Source organism: Manis javanica, chromosome 16 (assembly GCF_040802235.1).
Source record: "Manis javanica isolate MJ-LG chromosome 16, MJ_LKY, whole genome shotgun sequence".
In the NCBI taxonomy this organism is placed as follows: Eukaryota; Metazoa; Chordata; class Mammalia; order Pholidota; family Manidae; genus Manis; species Manis javanica.
The window spans coordinates 409958-426789 of NC_133171.1; the positions used below are offsets into that span (position 1 = coordinate 409958).

The following is a 16832-nucleotide window of genomic DNA, read 5'->3' on the forward strand; positions in this document are numbered from 1 at the left end:
CATGATTATACAGGAATTTTATTGATATTTTGGTAAGATATGGGGAAGGGGAAGCATTGCATAGTCCTTTGGTTAGGTCTCAGTCTTTTTGTGATCCTGATTTGGGTATTTCCTATCCCCTACATTGGAGGTTACAGGAAGATGGAGTTATTTCGCTCCCCTTAGATCAATCACGCTAAGGTGAAACCTTTCATTTAGACTCTGGTAAAGTAGTTTCCCTTGAGGGCAGACCTTGGTAACAGGAACACAATACACTGAGCACATTTTTATGTTATTCTTTTCCAATTCCCCTCCTAAAAGCACAGTGGAGTTTTATCTCTGACCTTTACAATGGTAGCATTCCTAGGGGTAAAACTCACCCAAGTATGGAAATCCCCCCTAAAAATGAGCCGCCTTAGATATTTTGATTATCAAGTTTCTCCACGCTAAGCCTCTACCAGTTCATCGATTAATAATATTTAAAGTGTTCCTTCCAACATTGGCTCCAGCTCACAGCTTCTGCTCCTAGGCTTTTGTTCTCAGTAAGATATGATTCTTCATATCTACATGGCTGTTTCTCCAGTATTTTTGGGCAGCAGTTCGCCCCATGACTTCAATTCTCTGATGTATCAAAGAAGAGTTACTTATTTTCAGTTTTGTAGTTTTTTTTTGTTTTTGTTTTTTTTGAGGATGAGAGTGACAACTTCAAAGCACTTTACATGTCTGGCCAGAAACTACAGAAGTATGCTTGCTGATTTTTCAAAAGATCCTTCTGTGATTTTGATTGGAATTGTGCTGAATCTGTAGTTCATTTGGAAATAATTGACATATTAGCAAAATGAACCTTGATCCATGAACATTATATAGATCTCCATTTATTAAGATTGTTTAAAATTTCTCTGAGCAGTATTTTCTAGTTACAAGACTATGCATATTTTGTTCTTTTATCCTTACATGTTTCAAATTTCTTGGTGCCATATTTGTTAAATATCAGTTTTCAACTGTCTATTGCTATTTATGGAATAGAAATGATTTTTGTATATATTGCCTGTGTATCTCACAACTTTGTTAAACTTATTATTTCTAGTGTTTTCCTGCAGCTCTGTTATTTCCTATACATAATCACCTTGTTTGCAAATAGACTATTTTACTTCTTCCTTTCCAAACTATATGATTTAAAAAATTAATAGATGTTATTTTTTAGAATGTTTGTTAATTACAGAAAAATTAAGCAGATAGTACAAAGAGTTCCCAATTCTTCCCCCACCTCCACTCCCACAATTTCTGCTCTTAATATCTTGCATTAATGTGGTACATATGTTGCAATTAATGAATCAATATTGATATATTATTATTAACTGAAGTCAATAGTTTGCATTAAGTTTCATTCTTTGTATCTAACACTTCTATGGGGTTTGACAAATGTATAATGACATGTATCTACCATTACAGTATCATACAGAATAGTTTCATTGCCCTAACAGTTTCCTGTGCTCTACCTATTCCTCCCTCTTTTCCTCCTCTCCTGGAATCCCTGGCAACCACTGATCGTTTTTTCTGTCTCAATAGTTTTGTTTTTTCCAGAGTATCTTATACTTGGAATCATGCAATACGTAGTAGTCTTTGCAGATTTGGTTCTTCACTTAGCAATATGTATTTAAGTTTCCTATGTGTCTTTTTGGGGGAGGTGGGGAGCTTAATAGTTCATTTCTTTTTATTGCTACAATATTCCTTTGGATATACCATAATTTATCCATTTACCTATCAAGGGACGTCTTGACTGTTTCCAATTTTTGGCAATTCTGAATTAAAATGTTCTGTGCAGGTTTTTGTATGATCATAACTTTTCAACTCAGTTGGATTAATACATAGGAAGACAGTTACTGGACCCTACAGTGTTTTAGTCTGCTCAGCTGCCTTAGCAATATACTGTAGGCTGGGTGACTGTCTTGCCAATGGGTTTTAGCCCTGGACAAGTTCATTATGGATTCAATGAGACCAAGGAATGACAATGGAACGTTCTTGAGGTGAAAATGTTTATACCCAACTTCATTCCCATGGTGTCAGATCAATCATTAGAATCCCCTCTATGCACAGTGAGTCTGCATGTAGCAGGCTGGTCTCTGCCTCTGGGCCTCTCTTCCCCCTCTGCCATCTCACTCTCTGTCCCTGGCTCTGCCACCACTCCAGTTTCTGCTCTTCTGCAGCCTTGCACCCCTGCAGCCATGCAGCATCCCAGAGCACAGGGTGGAGCTCTTTTTATAGAGTCAATAACAAATGTATTGCCTGCACATGTGTAGTGAGCAAGCCGACCAGGGCCAGGTGAGAATTCTGGCCATAGGAATGTTCACTTTCTCCACACGACTTAAGTCACAAAACTTATTTTCTCAGATTTCTGGAGGCAAAGGTCCAAGATCAAGGTGTGCAAAAGTTTGGTTTCTTGTGAAGCCTCTCTTCCTGGCTTGCCTTCTTGATGTGTTCTCACATGACCTTTTCTCTGTGCATGTTTCTGAGAGAGATAAATTTCTGGTGTCCCTTCCTCTTCTAATAAAGACAGCAACCCTATCAAATTAGATTTCTACAATTCAGATCTCAATTAACCTTAATTACCTCTTGAAGACCCTATCTCCAAATACAGTCACTTTGGGGGTTAAGGCTTCAACAGAAATTTTGGGAGGGCACAATTCAATCCATACATTCAATAAGACTATATTGGGGTGGGGATAGGGAATGGGAGGTAGGTGAAGGTGGGTGAAGAATGGTGAAGGTAGTCAGAGTATAAATTTCCAATTATAGGATGAATAAGTTCTGGGAATTTAGTGGACAGCATAGTGACTGTAGTTAGCAATATTGTATTTATTTTTGAAAGTTGCTAAAAGAGTAGATTTTTAAAGTTCTCACTACATTAAACAATTTGTACCTATGTGAGGCAATGGATGTGTTAACTAACCTTATTGTGGCAGTCACTTGGCAATATATATCAAATCATTATGTTGTACGTCTTAAACTTACACAATGTTATATGTCAGTTATAAGTCAGTGTAGGTGTAAGAAAAAAAAAGACTTTATCTTTATAAGAAGTTGCCAAGCTGTCTTCCAAAGTGAGGGTGTTATTTTACATTCCCACCAGCAAGGAATGAGAGAGTTCCTGTTACCCCACATTCTCACCAGATTTTGATAGTATTAGATTTTGGATTTTGGCCATTCTAGTAGATTTGTAGTGGTATCTTACTGTTTTATTTTGAAATTCTCTAATGATATCTGATGTTAAGCATCTCTTCATATTATTATTTGCCTTTTGTGTATCTTTGATGAGGTATCTGTTCATATCTTTTTTAAATTGAAGTTTCATTGATATACAATCTTATGAATGTTTCACATGAGCAACATAGTAGTTACAACATTCACCCATATTACCAAGTCTCCCCACACCCCATTGCAGTCACTGTCCATCAATGTAATAAGCTGCAATAGAGTCACTACTTCTCTTCTCTGTGTTATGTTACCTTCCCTGTGACCCCCCTACATTGTAACGTTGTATGTGCTAATTGTAATGCCACTTAATCCCCTTCTCTCTCCCCGCCCCCCACAACCCTTTCTTTTGGTAATCACTTGCCCCTTCTCAGAGTCTGTGAGGCTGCTGCTGTTTTGTTCCTTCAGTTTTGCTTTGCTGTTATGCTACACAAATGAGGGAAATCATTTAGTACTTGTCTTTCTCCACCTGGCTTATTTCACTGAACATAATACCCTCTAGCTCCATCCATGTTGTTGCAAATGGTAGGATTTGTTTTCTTCTTGTGGCTGAACAATATTCCATTGTGTATGTGTACCACCTCTTTTTTTATCCATTCATCTACTGATGGACACTTAGGTTGCTTCAATGATATACAATCTTCTAGAGGTTCAAATATACAACACAGTGGTATAACGGTTGCCCATATTATTAAATCCTCTCCTCTAGTGCAGTTACTATCTGTCAACATAGCAAGATGTTACAGAACCATTGGCTATAATCTCTGTACTGTACTAACTATCCCCATGACCAACTTATATTATGATTGAGAATTTTTGTGCCCCTTCATCCTCCCCAGCCAGTCACCCTAACCCCTCTCCCATGGCAATCACCAGTCACTTCTTAGTGTCTGTGAGTCCACTGCTATTTTGTTAATTTTGTTTTGTTCTGTTTTTAGATTCCACAAATAAGTGAAACCATGGTATTTGTCTTTCTCCACCCAGTTTGTTTCACTTAGCATAATACCCTCTAGATGTATTAATGTTGTTACAAATGGCAGGATATTTTTAAGGCTGAATAATATTTCATTGTGTATATGTACTATATCTTTTTTATCCATTCATCTATTGATGGACACTTAGGTTGTTTCCAAATCCTAGCTATTGTAAATAATATATGGGGGTGCATATATCTTCCTGAATCAGGGATCTTGTTTTCTTTGGAAAAATTCCTAGAAGTGAAATTACTGTGTTGAATGTATTTCCATTTTTAGTTTTTGAGGACTCTTCATACTGCTTTTCACAGTGGTTGCACCAATTTACCTTCCCACCTACAGTGTAGGAAAGTTCCCATTTTTCCACATCCTTGCCCACACTTGTTATTTCTTGTCTTTTGGAGAGTGGCCAATATCTCATTGTGGTTGCGATTTGCATTTCCCTGATGACTTATGATGTGGAACATCTTTTCATGTACCTGTAGGCCATACATATTTTTTCTTTGGAGAAATGTTTGTTCAGGCCCTCTGCACATTTTTTAATTGGGTTTTATTTTTTTTGGTGTTGAGATATATGAATTCTTTATATATTTTTGAAGTCAACCCTTTATTGGATAAATAATTTATGAATATATTCTCCAATACTGTAGGATGTCTTTTTGTTCTGCTGATGGTGTCCTTTGCTGGCAGAAGCTTTTTAGTTTGTTGTAGTCTTACCTGTTCCTTTTGAAGTTTCCTTTGCCCAAAGAGATGTGTCCAGGAAAAATTTCTCATGCCTATATTCAAGAGATATTTTTCCTATGTTTTCTTTTCAGAGTTTCATGGTTGCATGTCTTACATTCAGGTCTGTTTCAAGTTTGCTTTTGTGTATGGATTTAGTAATCTACTTTCATTCTCTTGCATAGAGCTGTCCAATTTTTCCAACACCAGTTATTGAAGAGGTTGTATTTTCCCTATTATATGTTCGTGGCTCTTTATCATATATTAGTTTATCATATATGCATGCATTTCTATCTGGGCTCTCTATTTTGTTCCATTGATCTATGGGTCTGTTCTTGTGCCACTACCATACTGTTGATTACTGTAGCTTAGTAGTATAGCTTAAAGTCAGGGAGCATCATACCCCCAGCTTTGTTTTTCTTTCTTAGGATTGCTTTGCCTATTTGAGGTCTTTTGTGCTTCCATATGAATTTTAGGATTATTTGTTCTAGTTCATTGAAAAATGCCATTGGATTTTTGATAGGGATTGCACTGAATGTGTAAATTGCTTTTGGCATAATGATCATTTTGACAATATTAATTCCTTCCATCCAGGAGCCAGGATAGATTTCCACTTAGTCGTGTTTTCTTTCCCTCATGAGTGTCTTATAACTTTCAGAGTACAATTCTTTCTCCTCCTTGGTTAGGTTTATTCCTAAGTATTTTATTCTTTTTGATGCAATTGTAAATGGAATTTTTCTCCTGGTTTCTCTTTCTGCTAGTTCATTGTTAGTATATAGGAATACAACAGATTTCTGCATGTTAATTGTGCATCCTACAACATTGCTGAATGCAGTTATTAGTTCTAATAGTTTTTTAGTGGATTTATTATGGTTTTCTATATGTAATATAATGTCATCTGCAAATAATGACAGTTTAAATTATTCCTTACCAACTTGGATACCTTTTATTTCTTTGTTTTGTCTGATTGCTCTGGCTCCAGTACTCTGTTGAATAAAAGTGGTGAAAGTGGACGTACATACTTGTCTTGTTCCTGATTTTCGAGGAAAAGCTTTTTAGCTTTTTGCCATTGGGTCTGATGTTAGCTGTGGGTTTGCCATACACAGCCTTTATTAAATTGAGGCATATATCCTCTATATTCATTTTGTTGAGTTTTTATCATGAATGGGTGTTGAATTTTGTCAAATGCTTTTTTAGCATCTATTGAAATGATCATGTAGTTTTTCTTCTTTGTGTTAATGTGATGTATGACATTGATTTTCTAATGTACCATTCTTGCATCCCAGGAATAAATCTCACTTGATGATGATGGCTGATCCTTTTGATGCATTTTTGAATTCTGTTTGCTAATACCTTGTTGAGAATTTTTTCATCTAAGCTTATCATAGGGATATTGGTCCAAAATTTTACTTTCTGTTCTGTCTTTTTTTTTTTGGTTTTGGTATTAGAGTGATGCTGGCCTTATAGAATGAGTTTGGAAGTATTCCTTCCTCTTCTACTTTTTGGAATACTTTAAGAAGGATGGGTATTAGCTCCTCCTCTTTAAATGTGTGGTAGAATTCAGCTGTGAAGCCATACAATTCTGGAGTTTTGTTTGTTGGGAGTTTTTTGATTATGAATTCATTTTCTTCACTGGTAATTTATCTGTTCAGATTTAATTTCTTCCTGGGTCAATCTTGAAAGGTTGTATTTTTCTAGGAATTTGTCTATTTCTTCTAGGATGTCCAATTTATTGGCATATAATTTTTCACTGAATTCTCTAATAATTCTTTGTATTTCTGTGGTATCTGTTCTTACTATTCCTTTTTTATTTCTGATTTTATTTGTGTACTCTCTCTTTTCTTCTTGATGAGTCTGGCTATGGGTTTGTTTATTTTATTTATTTTCTCAATGAACCAGTTATTTGTTTCATTGATTTTTTCTATTGTTTTATTCTTCTCTATTATATTCATTTCTGCTCTTATCTTTCATATGTCCTTCCTTCTATTAATTTTGGGTTTCACTTGTTCTTCATTTTCCAGTTTCTTTAATTGTGAATTTGGAGTCTGCATTTGAGGTTGTTTTTGTTTCTTGAGGTAGGCATGTATTGTTGTGTACTTTCCTCTTAGAACTGCTCTTGCAGCATCCTACAAATTTTGGAGTGCTGTATTTTGTTTTCATTAGTTTCTATGTATTGCTTGCCTTCTGTTTTTATTTGTTTATTGATCCATTGATTATTTAGAAGCATGTTGTTTAGCCTCTATTTGGGGGCTTTTTTGTGTTCTTTGTGTATACTTCTAGTTTCATACCCATAAATCAGTGAGCATACTTATGACCGTTATTTTGAATCTTTCTGTTTATCAGGAAGATTGGTGATCTCTATTTCATTTATCCCTCTTTCTGGTGTCTTATCCTGTAGTTTTGTTTCAAACATACTCCTCTGCCTTCTCATGTTGTCATGGTTTCTGTTTCTTCCTTTGTGTTAGATGCATCTGCTATGCTTTCTGGTCTAGAGTAATGGCTTTACAAAGGAGGCATCCTGCAGTGCCCAGAAGTTCAAGTTACAAAATGGGTGGGATCACCTTTCTGTCTGTCTGCTTTCAGTGGTCTATCTCAGTCATCTATGGTATGCAGTTTGCCTCAGCAGGCCCTTTGTGATGAGAATAGTGGCTTCTGCTTGGATCATTGTGGGCAGGGCCGCCCTATACTTACCCTGCAGTGATGGCAGTGTTGGTGGGTTAAGAGGTGGACAGGGCTGTTGGGTTAATCGGTGGGGATGTTGTGGAAAGTAATGCTGGTGCCTGTGGGTAGTGATAAGGTATGCAGCAACAGGCTTGGCTGCCCATGGGGAGGATGGAGTGCTGGGAGCTGGCTCCTGCAGATGCCTCTCTAATTGGGCTGAGACAGGGTAGAGATAGCTGGGAAAGCCTCCCTCTTCCTGCCAGGCAGCAAAGTCTGATGCTGATGGGCTGAGTGGGCTGGTACTATGACTGTACACATGGAAGCAACTCATTTCTGAGCTTCCAGTGAGGGGGATGGAGTGTCTTATCAAAGTTTTATAGTATTCAGTGTACAAGTGTTTCAGATCTTGGGTTAAGCTTATTCCTAAGAGATTCTTTTTTCCATATGTTCCTCAGCTTTGTTGTTTTCCTGTTCCTGATAACCATCTCATTGATTGTCTCCTCTTCCTGCAGAAATCTATTATTCAATCTTTCCCTTGAAATTTCATTTCAGTTACTGTAGTCTTCAGCTCTGAATGGCTCTTTTTTGTCTCTTCCATCTCTTTGTTGAAGTCTTCCCTGAGACCTTCACCATGCAAGCCTGGCCTCACAGGTGCCTGCTGTGAACGGGCCGTATCCAGGAGCCTTTCCAGGCCATTAAGATGCTGACGACGACCTACAGCACAGCCAGGGCCAGGTTGGAGAGGCCCAAGGAGCAGGCCCCGGTGGCTTGGGTCCCTGTGGCCTCTGGGGGTCAGCCTGGTCACCCCTGGGCTGTGTGGCCTCAGGGTGTGGCACCATCGTGACACCGAGGAAGGGCCATCCCTGGCTGCAGAGTGTAGGGCCCATCTTGAATCAGTTTTTCGAGAGCAAGGCCCATCATGAGTTAGTTCAGCAGAAATGGCTGTAAGGAGGGGAGATTCCGAATCACTGCATTTTGTTTCTTTTCTCTCACTTTTTTACAGTTAATTTTATTTTGGTTTCATCTTGCAAGTCCGTTTGGTGCAAAGGCATGGATTTTTGTCCCGCTGTGAGGTCAAAGCACGGCTTTAGGCCCAGCATGCACACTCTGCTCTCCTGGTGGGCAGAGGTGCTGGCAGCTCTGAAGGCAGGCGCTGATTCTGTGGGCCCCACGCCGGGTGGCTCTCCAGTGGTCATTTGAGGAGCTAGGGGAATGTTGCCACCCTTGGGACCCCTCTGACCCCCAGAGAAGGGTTTGCCCGTTCGTGTTATGTCTCTGGTCTCCACCTCAAGCATTTGGCATAAAATTGCTGGAAAATGATCTTTTAAACTAACCTTTTGTGAAGGATGCTATTGATTAGCATGTCACTGCCGCCACTTCAAACTCTGCCGTGTCGTGCACCATGTTTAACTTCAGACATCCATTTGTTGGCTTGTCTCTTCTACCAGAAAGCTACTAAATGATTTTGGATGAATGAACAAACATCTAGGAATGGGAAGAAGAGGACAAGTGAACCATTAGTAATAAGTTAAAGCAAACATCGCTTCATTTGTAGTTGTCACACAGCTCTCTTATCATCCTAAGTATTTTACGGTTTTTGATGCAGTTATAAAAAGAATTTTTTCTTAAGTTAAGAAATTTTTGAGAAGTTTGTTGTTATTGTACAGAAATACAACTGCTTTTTGTATATTGATTTTGTATCCTGAACTTCACTGAATTTATAATTTTTAACATTTTTTTGTTTGTTTTTAATTTTTTAATTTTGTTATCATTAATCTACAATTACATGAAGAACATTATGTTTACTAGGCTCTCCCCTACCCCAAGTCCCCCCAACAAATCCAATTACAGTGACTGTCCATCAGCATAGTAAGATGTTGTAGAATCGCTACTTGTCTTCTCTCTGTTATAAAGCCCTCCCCTTTCCCCCAACCCCCACATTATACATGCTAATCATAATACCCCCTTTCTTCCCCGCCTTTATCCCTCCCTACCCTCCCATTCTCCCCAGTCTCTCTCCCTTTGGTAACTGTTAGTCCATTCTTGGGTTCTGTGATTCTGCTGCTGTTTTGTTCCTTCAGTTTTTCTTTTGTTCTTATACTCCACAGATGAGTGAAATCATTTGGTATTTGTCTTTCTCCACTTGGCTTATTTCACTGAGCTTAATACCCTCTAGCTCCATCCATGTTGTTGCAAATGGTAGGATTTGTTTTCTTCTTATGGCTGAATAATATTCCATTGTGTATATGTACCACATCTTCTTCATCTATTCATCTACTGATGGACACCTAGGTTGCTTCCATTTCTTGGCTATTGTAAATAGTGCTGTGATAAACATAGGGGTGCATATGGCTTTTTCAAACTGAACTGCTGTATTCTTAGGGTAAATTCCTGGAAGTGGAATTCCTAGTTCAAATGGTATTTCTATTTGGAGCTTTCTGAGGAACCTCCATAGTGCTTTCCACAATGGTTGAACTAATTTGCATTCCCACCAGCAGTGTAGGAGGGTTCCCCTTTCTCCACAACCTCACCAACATTTGTTGTTTGTCTTTTCGAGACGGCAATCCTTACTGGTGTAAGGTGAAATCTCATTGTGGTTTTAATTTGCATTTCTCTGATCACTAGCAATGTGGAGCATCTTTTCATGTGTCTGTTGGCCATCTGAATTTCTTCTTTGGAGAAGTATCTGTTGAGCTCCTCTGCCCATATTTTAATTGGACTATTTGCTTTTTGTTTGCTGTGATGCTTGAGCTCTTTATGTATTTTGGATGTCAACCCTTTATCGGATCTGTCATTTATGAATATATTCTCCCATACTGTAGGGTACCTTTTTGTTCTATTGATGGTGTCCTTTGCTGTACAGAAGCTTTTCAGCTTGATATAGTCCCACTTGTTCATTTTTGCTTTTGTTTTCCTTGCCCAGGGAGATATATTCATGAAGAAGTCACTCATGTTTATGTCTAAGAGGTTTTTGCCTATGTTTTTTTCCAAGAGTTTAATGGTTTCATGACTTACACTCAGGTCTTTGATCCATCTTGAATTTACTTTTGTGTATGGGGTTAGACAGTGATCCAGTTTAATTCTCTTACATGTAGCTGTCCAGTTTTGCCCGCACCATCTGTTGAAGAGACTGTGATTTCCCCATTGTATGTCCATGGCTCCTTTATCGAATATTAATTGACCATATATGTTTGGGTTAATGTCTGGAGTCTCTACTCTGTTCCACTGGTCTGTGGCTCTCTTCTTGTGCCAGTACCAAATTGTCTTGATTACTATGGCTTTGTAGTAGAGCTTGAAGTTGGAGAGTGAGATCCCCACCACTTTATTCTTCTTTCTCAGGATTGCTTTGGCTATTCGGGGTCTTTGGTGTTTCCATATGAATTTTTGAACTATTTGTTCCAGTTTGTTGAAGAATGTTGTTGGTAATTTGATAGAGATTGCATCAAATCCGTATATTGCTTTGGGCAGGATGGCCATTTTGACGATATTAATTCTTCCTAGCCAAGAGCATGTGATGAGTTTCCATTTGTTAGTGTCCTCTTTAATTTCTCTTAAGAGTGTCTTATAGTTTTCAGGGTATAGGTCTTTCACTTCTTTGGTTAGGTTTATTCCTAGGTATTTTATTCTTTTTGATACAATTGTGAATGGAATTGTTTTCCTGATTTCTCTTTCTATTGGCTCATTGTTAGTGTATAGGAAAGCCACAGATTTCTCTGTGTTAATTTTGTATCCTGCAACTTTACTGTATTCTGATATCAGTTCTAGTAGTTTTGTAGTGGAGTCTTTAGGGTTTTTTATATACAGTATCACGTCATCTGCAAATAGTGACAGTTCAAGTTCTTTACCAATCTGGATTCCTTGTATTTCTTTGTTTTGTCTGATTGCAGTGGCTAGGACGTCCAGTACTATATTAAATAACAGTGGGGAGAGTGGGCATCCCTGTCTTGTTCCCAATCTCAGAGGAAAAGCTTTCAGCTTCTCACTGTTCAGTATGATGTTGGCTGTGGGTTTATCATATATGGCCTTTATTATGTTGCGGTAATTGCCCTCTATACCCATTTTACTGAGAGTTTTTATAATGAATGGATGTTAAATTTTGTCAAATGCTTTTTCAGCATTTATGGAGATGATCATGTGGTTTTTGTCTTTCTTTTTGTTGATGTGGTGGATGATTTTGATGGATTTTCGAATGTTGTACCGTCCTTGCATCCCTGGGATGAATCCCACTTGGTCATGGTGTATGATCCTTTTGATATATTTTTGAATTCGGTTTGCTAATATTTTGTGGAGTGTTTTTGCATCTACATTCATCAGGGATATTGATCTGTAATTTTCTTTTTTGGTGGGGTCTTTGCCTGGTTTTGGTATTAGGGTGATGTTGGCTTCAGAGAATGAGTTTGGGAGTATTCCCTCTTCTTCTATTTTTTGGAACACTTTACAGAGAATGGGTATTATGTCTTCTCTGTGTGTCTGATAAAATTCCGAGGTAAGTCCGTCTGGCCCCGTGGTTTTGTTCTTGGGTCGTTTTTTGATTACCATTTCAATTTCTTTGCTCGTAATTGGTTTGTTTAACTTTTGTGTTTCTTCCATGGTCAGTCTTGGGAGGTTGTATTTTTCTAGGAAGTTGTCCATTTCTTCTAGGTTTTCCAACTTGTTGGCATATAGGTTTTCATAGTACTCTCTAATAATTCTTTGTATTTCTGTTGGGTCCATCGTGATGTTTCCTTTCTCATTTCTGATTCTATTGATGTGTGTTGATTCTCTTTTTCTCTTAATAAGTCTGGCTAGAGGCTTATCTATTTTGTTTATTTTCTCAAAGAACCAGCTCTTGGTTTCATTGATTTTTTCTATTGTTTTATTCTTCTCAATTTTGTTTATTTCTTCTCTGATCTTTATTATGTCCCTTCTTCTGCTGACTTTAGGCCTCATTTGTTCTTCTTTTTCCAATTTTGATAATTGTGACATTAGACTATTCATTTGGGTTTGTTCTTCCTTGTTTAAATATGCCTGGATTGCTATATACTTTCCTCTTAAGACTGCTTTCACTGCGTCCCACAGAAGTTGGGGCTTTGTGTTGTTGTTGTTATTTATTTCCATATATTGCTGGATCTCCATTTTAATTTGGTTGTTGATCCATTGACTATTTAGAAGTGTATTGTTAAGCCTCCATGTGTTTGTGAGCCTTTTTGCTTTCTTGGTACAATTTCTTTCTAGTTTTATGCCTTTGTGGTCTGAAAAGTTGGTTGGTAGGATTTCAATCTTTTGGAATTTACTGAGGCTCTTTTTGTGGTGTAGTCTGTGGTCTATTCTGGAGAATGTTCCATGTGCACTTGAGAAGAATGTGTATTCTATTGCTTTTGGGTGTAGAGTTCTGTAGATGTCTATTAGGTCCATCTGTTCTAGTGTGTTATTCAGTGCCTCTGTGTCCTTACTTATTTTCTTTCTGGTGGATCTGTCCTTTGGAGTAAATGGTGTGTTGAAGTTCCTAAAATGAATGTATTCCAGTCTATTTCCTCCTTTAGTTCTGTTAGTATTTGTTTCACATACGCTGGTGCTCCTGTGTTGGGTGCATATATATTTATAATGGTTATATCCTCTTGTTGGACTGAGCCCTTTATCATTATGTAATGTCCTTCTTTATCTCTTGTTACTTTCTTTGTTTTGAAGTCTATTTTGTCTGATACTAGTACTGCAACACCTGCTTTTTTCTCCCTATTGTTTGCATGAAATATCTTTTTCCGTCCCTTGATTTTTAGTCTGTGCATGTCTTTGGGTTTGAGGTGAGTCTCTTGTAAGCAGCATATAGATGGGTCTTGTTTTTTTATCCATTCAGTGACTCTATGTCTTTTGATTGGTGCATTCAGTCCATTTACATTTAGGGTGATTATCAATAGGCATGTACTTATTGCCATTTCAGGCTTTAGATTCATGGTTACTAAAGGTTCCAGGTTACTTTCCTTACTATCTAAGAGTCTAACTTAACTCACTTAGTATGCTGTTACAAACACAATCTAAATGTTCTTTTCTTTTTCTCCTCCCTTTTCTTCCTCCTTCATTATTTATATATTAGGTATCAGATTCTCTACTTTTTCTCTATCCTTTGTTTGGCTTTGGGGATAGTCAATTTTATTTTGCATTTGCCTCACAATCAGCTGCTCCACCCTCCCTACCATGATTTTATTACCTCTGGTGACAGCTATACAACGCTAGGAACACTTCCATCTATAGCAGTCCCTCCAAAGTAGACTGTAGAGATGGTTTGTGGGAGGTAAACTCTCTCAGCTTTTGCTTATCTGGAAATTGTTTAATCCCTCCTTCAAATTTAAATGATAATCTCACCAGATAAAGTAATCTTGGTTCCAGGCCCTTCTGCTTCATGGCATTAAATACATCATGCCACTCCCTTCTGGCCTGTAAGGTTTCTGATGAGAAGTCTGTTGTTAGTCTGATGGGTTTTCCTTTGTATGTGATCTTATTTCTGCCTCTGGCTGCTTTTAATAGTCTGTCCTTATCCTTGATGTTGTTGTCTTCCTTGGGTCCCTTGTGTAGGGGGATCTGTGGATCTCCATGGCCTGAGACACTATCTCCTTCCCCAGATTGGGGAAGTTTTCAGCAACTATCTCCTCAAAGACACTTTCTATCCCTTTCTCTCTCTCTTCTTCTACTGGTATCCCTATAATGCGAATATTGTTCCACTTGGATTGGTCACACCGTTCTCTCAATATTCTTTCATTTTTAGAGATCTTTTTTTCTCTCTCTGCCTCAGCTTCTTTGTATTCCTCTTCACTAGTTTCTATTTCATTTATTGTCTCCTCCACCATATCCAACGTGCTTTTAATACTTTCTATCGTGTTCTTTAATGGTTGGATTTCTGACCTGAATTCATTCCTGAGTTCTTGGATGTCTTTCCTTACCTCCATTAGGATGTCGATTATTTTTATTTTGAACTCCCTTTCAGGAAGAGTCACGAGGTCCATATCATTTAAATCTTTCTCGGGAGTTGTATTAACAATTTTACTCTGGACAAGGTTCCTTTGGCGTTTCATATTTGTATATGGCACCCTGTAGTGTCCAGAAGCTGTAGTCTCTGGAACTGCTGAGCTCCTGAAGCAATGTCATGGGTTGCAGGGGAGTGACTAGGGGTAGGAAAGAGCTGTTCCCTGACTCCTGGCTGCTGTGCCTGTCTCCACTGCCTGAGCCAGTGGGCCAGGCACACAGGTATAAGTTTTTGTCCCAGAGCAGCCAGATATGGATCCCTGCTTTCCACAAGCAGCCAGAATCCCAGTCTCCCAGGGAACTCTGCCTGTATTAACTTTCCAACCCGCTAGTCATGCGAGTCTCATGAAAGCACCATGAAATGTAGGTTTGTGCTCCCAGTGCAGATTTCCAGAGCTAGGTATTCTGCTGAGTCCCAGCCTTCCACTCCTTCCCTGCTCCATTTCTCTTCCTCCCGCCGGTGAGCTGGGGTGGGGGAGGGGCTCGGGTCCCACAGAGCTACAGCTCTGGTACTTTACCCTGTTCTCTGAGGTCTGCTGTTTTCTCCAGGTATGTGCAGTCTGACGCGTCCTCTTTCCTGTTGCTCTCTCAGGATTAGTTGCGTCAATTAAATTTTCTAATTGTATCCAGTTTTAGGAGGAAGCCTCTCTCTCTCCTCTCACGCTGCCATCTTTAATCCATCTCCCTACTAGCACCATTTCCGTTTTCCATCTCCATAGCATTGAGCTCTGCTGGTTTAGAGGTCAGGGAATGCTTCTATCAGTGGACACAATTGATGGTTCTGTTAAATAAGAAGCTTAGATTTCCATCTGGTCACTTTGTCAGGCAAGTAAGAGGGTTACTGTACTGGATGGGAAAAGTGATGTTGATTTTCAAGAGTCAATTGGTTTGCTATGACATGATGGGAGCAAGGAGGAATACCTGGGGCCCAGGAGATTCTTTTGGTAATCTTGCAGTATTTTCATGCTCTATAGTAAAAGTTATACTTTTACTATAAGCAGGACCATTTATGGCATGAAAAGTTCAATAATAAAGATTTAGTTTATCAGGCCTACCAGGCCCTCCCCATAAAATGTGACTGGCTGTGGTGCTTGTGGGGAACAAATGATATGAGGGAATGGGTGGTAGGAGAAGGGAATGTAAATACCAACTGTGGCATGGTGACCAGTCACAGAAACACTATTTCCTGTCTTGCTTCTATATGGACATCTGTATGTATTGACTGATATTTTCTTTTTCTCCTCTCTTATTCCCACAAAACCTAGTAGTATTCATGTCTACCTTGTGGTTGTTTCCACATCTCAGTTTTCGGCTTTAGGATAGCAAAAGAAGACTGTGAATCAGAAGAAAGATGAGGAAACATGTATTCAAAGGTGGAAAAGTAGAACTTTGGCTTTCTTCTTTGAGGTTTGGTTGTATGAAGAATTGTTGAATCATGTAATGGGAAAGCATAATGTTGAACATATCTTTATTTGAAAGTTAAATGTTGACAAGGAGGGGGTGTTTAGAGGCTGAGTTGGCAAAGATGTAGACTGTGCCAGATTGTCTGTGTTTCACTCAGCAATACGATCACTCATTTTCCAGGCTGAGCTGCACTTTCCAGAGTCCCCTCGTCTGAACGGTTTTTGTTTAGAGTTTGCTTGTGGGAGGACCTTGTATGAGGGTTGGGAGATGGGAGTGAATCCATTGACAATTGCAGTCAAATATGTTGGTAGACATGAGATTCCGTGGCTTCCTGGCAGATTCTTGAGAACTACCCTCTTCATTACTGAATTCTGAGAGCTTGATGGCAGCTTCTCAGAGGTTCTTGAGAACTTCAAAAAGCTTCTGAGAATCACTTGCCTCAATGCTTCATGCCGAAATCTTTAGCATGAACTCCTCCAACTTTTGGTGACAGCGTCCATGACCTCTGCTCCTTCAGCTTTCCAACAACCATGAAAGTCCCTAATTCTATATCAAGTTTCTTATATACAGAATACATAAAATGACTTATTTTTTCCTGAGAGTACCCAGACTGAAGCAAGATTCTAAAAGCTTCTGGAGGGAAAAGAACAGATTTCATATGAAGAATGAGAAGTCAGCAAGGCATTGAACCTATCAACAGCATTGTAAGCCAGAAGAAAATGGAACGAAGTCTGTATAATTCTGAAGTAAATTGATTTTTAGAATTCTATATCCACCTAAATTATTAATCAATAGTGAGGGTAAAATGAAGACATTCTTAGACATGCAGTTTCAAAATTTTACATT

At 38.6% G+C, this 16832-nt stretch overlaps 1 long non-coding RNA gene across 3 annotated transcripts in view; it reads left to right on the plus strand.

Moving 5' to 3' along the window:
• Positions 1-16832, plus strand: part of LOC140846683 (uncharacterized) — a 141132-nt gene that overhangs the window by 46617 nt on the left and 77683 nt on the right. The gene's annotated exons all lie outside the window — the stretch shown is intronic.